Raw genomic sequence first — 6,000 nt, forward strand, 5'->3', positions numbered from 1 at the left:
AATGTGATCGGATCCTAATTTCCCTCTATGCTATACTTATCCAGTCTATTCAATTCTTCATATGCGTTCTACTTGAAACTTTGTTCAAAATCCTCACTGCATCCTTGTCAGCTGATGATTTTGTAACAAAAATCCTCAAATCTTCAAAAATTGTTTTCTTCAAAGGAACAATAACTGAACCCCCACTTCCCACGATCGGATAACCACGATCTCCACTATCTCCACCGCGTCGTACGGGAGCTACACGTGTCCTGCGGAGACGTAGAGGCAAGGGCTATTCGGTCCGAAACTTTCGCGCCAAACAGTAACTTTCGGGCTATAAATATGTCCTTATCCCCCTCGGTATCATCTTCTTCGCCTCATCGCTCTCCTGCCACAGCACACCGAACCCTAGCGCCACCGCTGGTAGTCTTGTCGCCGGCAAGGAAGAGCTTCACTGCCTCAACCTTCTCGCCGCCAGGATCACCTCGGAGTCGGAACATCTACGTCCGTCGCCGCCGTAGACGTCCTCTGCTGCCAAGTTAGGGTGCATTGGACACTTGACCGAGGAGCCTCTCCAACACCACCTTTTGTGTTCTTCGTTCGCACCTTCCAAGGTAAATATATCCCATTTTTACAGTAGATTAGATCTGAAATTTTACCTCTCCCATGTGAAATCTGTTTTTCCTCAAGATACGATGCGCACATGATTCCTCAAACACTATTCATCACCACAATCATTGATGAACTAGCTAAGCATCTAAGATTTTCACGAGATTCCTCAATTGTGTGAATTTTTGGATCTGTACAACTCTGGAACCCAAGAACAGTATGCTTAAGCAAATTCCTCAACCACTGGTTATATTCCTCAAACTGTCAAACTTTTTCATTTTCTTCAAATCTGAGAACGCATATGACCTCTCCAAATTCCTCGCAACTATACTCTGTTTCACAGGTACACGCATGTCAGCTGATGAATCTCTCGGTTCTCATCACATTAACTCATTTGCAGCGTTTCTGGAAGAAACTCTTCAAGGCTCATCAGAATCTTCAAGAGTTCAAAATCATCAGCAAATTCCTCGTCTGAAGAAAATGGAGGAAGAAAGGAAACAGAAGGGAGGAAAGAAACTGGAGCAGAACACAGCTGTTGATATTCCTGATGACATATACATGGACTATTGCACGCCTGATGAAGAACCTGAGACAATGGCTAAAAGAAAGATTAGGCTGCAGAAAATTGAGCGCAGATGGGCAAAGGAGTGGAAGGAGTACAGATTTGTGACCCCAAAATATGCAAAGAAATTCGCTTTGAAGCCTCCTGGCAGAAGGGCTCCACTTGAGGATCATCAAGTAGCTCATCCCTCAAGTCTTATGACACTTGATGACTACCCAGATGAAAAAGAAAGGCATCTGGCCAAGCTCAAGAAGCAAGCCGAAACAGCAGTGAAGAAATTTCATGAATCCTCAGCTGCTGCCTCCGGTGCTGCTCATTCCTCAGCAGCAGAAACCTCAGGCTCAGAGATTCCTCAAAAGCAGTCTGTGCCATCAAAGCCAAAGGCTCCAAAGCCTCAAGAGAAGTCTGGACAGGCTTCTGTCACAAAACCCTCAGCTCCAAAACCCTCGGTTCCAAAACTGTCAACACTAAAACCATCAGCGCCAAAACCCTCAGCACCCATCTCATCTACACCAAAGTCCTCAGCTCCACCTCCAAAGGCAGTACAGAAGAAAGTCGTGAAGACTACGACTGCCAGCTCCAGCTCCTCACTCCCAGCTGCAACTAGCTCGGAGACAAAATCTTCAACATCCCTTGTGAAGACTTTGGCAACTACTGAACCTGCACCTCTGCCCAGCCCCAGCAAAATCATCGCAGTCCCGTCTGCATCAGAGGGAAGTGATGATTATGATGATGAATCCCTGGAAGCCATCATCAGGAACAAGCAAGAAAGGGTAGCACAAGCATCAGGCAGTGCTATTCCTCTGGCCATGGACCCCAAGGTCCTCCTCGACTTCATCAATGTATGGTATGAAGACCCAAACACACCCATTGATGATTTGAAACTTCCTCCTGGCGTCAGCCACATGGTGGCCACCTTCATAAACGAAGCCAAGTGGAAGGAACAGAAGGCCAAGCAGGCAAAGATTGCAAAGGCCAGAAAGGAGAAATTCCTCAGGCAAAATCTCCTCAAGCCGACGCCTGAAGCATTGGTGTCAACCCAGGCAGAGCTGCAAGTCTTGACAGACAAGTGTGAGAAACTGTCAGACCGCAAAAGCATCAAACGCAATTTCATCAAGCTAGCCACTAGTGCTGTTGATGACTACAACAAACGTCACCCACCACCAGCACCAACTCCTCAGCCCCTGGTTGAACAGCCAGAAGATGCATCTCCTGATGAGGAGGAAATTCCTCAAGCTGAGGAACACCACCAAGAACGCCGTACTGATGAACCGGCCATTGAAGAAATCATTACCGAGACCGCCACTGACGAAATTGCAACCCCTGATGCAACTGCTCCTGATCCAGCTGCTTCACCAAAGCAGGCTGATGACTCTCTTCCAGCTGGTTCCTTACTACCAGCTGAAGAATCTGTAGAGAAAACACCTTCACTAAAAGCTTCAAAGGTGAAGAAGGTAATCCCGTCTGCATCAGACGTGAAAAAGACAAAAGCTGCTGAGAAGGAAGCGAAGAAGAGAAAAGCTTCCTCAGCAGAAGAAAAGATTGAGGCAAAACGCCTCAAGGAAACTGAAGAATCTGCCCCTCTGGACCCGGTGCCTCTAAATGTTGCACCTTCATATGAAATGGTCGTCATTGGTGACCAAACTACAAGGGTAGATGAGGAAATGAAGGATGTTGCCTCTAAGGAGCATACTGATGAGGAAATCCAGATTGATGAAAGTCCTCAACCTCATGTTCCTCAGACAGAGACTACTCAAGCTTCAGCTGCAGCAGCTGATGAATCTGCTTATGCCACAAAGTCAGCTGATGAAAACCAAGCTGCAGAAAATGTCCAGTCTGAGCAGGCTCCTCCCACTGAACAGGCTGACCAAACTCCTCAAGCTGAGAAGGAAGAAGAAATTCCTCAGCCTGAAGCTCAGCCAGAGCAAGAAATACCAGCTGATGAAATTCCTCAACCTGAGGAAACTGCTGAAGAAAATGTTCCCGCCCCTGACAATGAATTCATTGTGCTCAACCCAGAGACTGCCATGGTTGTTTCCCCTCCCATTCCTCAGCACAATCTCAAGCCAGTTCAGCGCCTGCCATTCTCGAAGCGGCCAAAGTTTCAAAAAGAAAATTTCTTTGAGGAACGCATGTATTTCATCGGAGAGAATCCCTATGACAAGCCTCAAATGAGGCATCTGAAGTTTTGGACAAGGACTCAGATGAACTATTATGCTTCTGTGCTCTGTGGACGCAACAAGATATTCCAGCACAGGCACATTCCTCATGATGAACTTGAAGAAATTCCCTGCATGGAACCAGTCCTCAGTGTACTTCATGATGCAGGTTTGCTCCCTATGTGCTCAGACATATCAGATTGGAATAGTGAGCTTATTCTTCAGTTCTATGCAACTCTGCACATCTCGGGCAATGTTGATGACATCAACACTTGGGTGTTCGACTGGATGACCCAAAACACTCACTACAAGGCTCCAGCGTCTGAACTCCTCAGAGAACTGCCCGTACCAATTCCTTCAGACGGGGCAGTGAAGCTTTATGGTGAGCATGAGCTGCCAAATGGAATGATGGAAGTCCTCATGAAGCCTTTGGCTGCAGGAAAACCCTCAAGAACCACATTCCTCGTCCATGAGCTCAAGTACACACCCCGGTCTATCTACCGCATTCTCTGCAGTGTGCTAGCGCCAATCAAAGGCCATGACGATGAAGAAGATGTTGTCGGCCTCATGGATAAGAATATCCTCTTCAACATCATTCACGGTATCCCCATGAATATCCATGATTTCTTCTTGAGGACTTTGGCTGACAATGCAATGTGCCCCTATGATCACAAAATTTATGCACCGTGGATCATAAGATTCCTCAGGACTAGGACATGCATCAACTTCCACGCAGATTTCCAGAACCATGTTGGTTATATGCCTCCTATCCGGGTCAACAAAAAGACTTTCGAGCCCATTGAGGGAAAAGGAAAGTCTGTGATTGATGAAGGCAGCAGGCCCCTTGACGGCCAGTTCAAAGAACCAGATGCATATTCTTCATGGGACGATACTGAGACTCGTCCACCCAGCCCTGTTCCTCCTCGCGTGCTAAACACCAGAGAGCTTCTTCTCAGTCTTCATCAGAAGGTAGATCACAACCACAAATGGGTCAAACGCCAGTTTGGTGCCATTGTGAAAACCCTCACTGAGACCCAGAACTCTGTGAAACTTAATCATCACTATCTGCATGAGGTTTTCGATCGCACCTGGGCCACTCTTGCACATCTGAAGACCCAGACTGAGCTTGAAGAAATGAACTTTGAGCAAGACTTTGAGTGGTCGTGGCCTCCCAAGAAGAAGTTCAGGCCCATTCCAGTGCCAGATCTTGAAGACATCTCCTTCTCGTCATTCCGCACCGCCGAATCTGATGAGGAACAACTCGACACCGCAACAGGCCGAAGGAAGAAGACTACACCCAAGAAGTGCCAAGGATCTTCATCAACCGCAAAGAAATGAAGTCTTCACGGGCATTAGTCCTCAGTTTGTCCCTTTTTTTGTCACTTGATGACAAAGGGGGAGAAACTTGAGAGTTAGTCTTCAAACGGGATTTATTTTTGGGGCTTATGAACTATATTTAAGTTACAAACTCTTGGCTCTTCTGAAGTTTTTATGTAATGAGTTGTAACTTAAGCCCAATGGTACTCTGACGCTTTTTGAACGTTTTTCTTCGCATGCTTATTCCTCAAGTTTTAATGCACGCATGCTGGAATTCGTCAGATATCATTTGCCATCATGCATCTTCATTTTCTTCATATGATATGTTGTATGTATGCATGATTTACAAGATTCAGGGGGAGATCTCCATGATATAAATCATCAATGTGCATATGCTATAAAAGCAAAATCCTCAAGGTATGCACATCTTCAGGGGGAGTCTTTGTGAATCTTGTCTTCAAATTCCTCAATTGAGTATTTACACTTCATATTTTTGATCCCTATTGAAGACTTAACCTAATTGTCATCAACCACCAAAAAGGGGGAGATTGTAAGTGCATCTAGTGCCCCTTAGTGATTTTGGTGGTTTGAAGACTTATAGGTTAAGTATCTAATGTGTTTATAAGTGTACATAGGATCTATAAGTCATTGAGGAGTTTGAGATATTTGAAGAATATCGACCCCTAAAAATGTATATCTTCAGTTGAAGAAATTGGTCTGAATCTGAAGAAATGAATCACGAGGAATCTGCGATGAAATTGATATTCCTCATGAAGACATTGATATTGAGAAGATCGGTGGTTCCTGAAGTAAATCATTCTGAAGAAATTGAAGCGTGAAGATTTGAGTTTTCTGTTTTACTTTCTTCACATTTGATGAATAGGAACACCGTACTGTTAAAGGGGGTTAAAGTAATGCTATGGAATGAATTTACTCATGATGCTCAACCCAAGCCAAATCCTACCAAAAGCCTCAAGTGAGGAATATGAGTGACATGAGGACTCTCACAGTTAAGGGTCTCGACCGTTTCGATAGGCACGCCAAGTCACTGGTCTTATCCACTCCAACGGTCATATTATTTAAGGGCATTAATGTCAAATCATGTCGGGATGCTCCCAGGCTATAAATAGCCGCCCCCACAACCACTAGCTGGTTGGCTGATCCGTTAGAAACTGACACTTGTCATAAGAGCAACCCAAAATTCCTCAGAGCCTACGAGAGTAAATCATCAGTGAGGAAATACACCACCCACAGAAACCACAAACCAAACCTAGTGATTGAGCATCACTGAAGAAGTTGTTCCTGTGTGGGACTGAAGCCTTTTACCTTTGAGGACTGTGCATCCTCGAGACGGTTAGGCGTCATGGTCTA

This window comes from Hordeum vulgare, chromosome 1H (genome assembly GCF_904849725.1).
Source record: "Hordeum vulgare subsp. vulgare chromosome 1H, MorexV3_pseudomolecules_assembly, whole genome shotgun sequence".
In the NCBI taxonomy this organism is placed as follows: Eukaryota; Viridiplantae; Streptophyta; class Magnoliopsida; order Poales; family Poaceae; genus Hordeum; species Hordeum vulgare.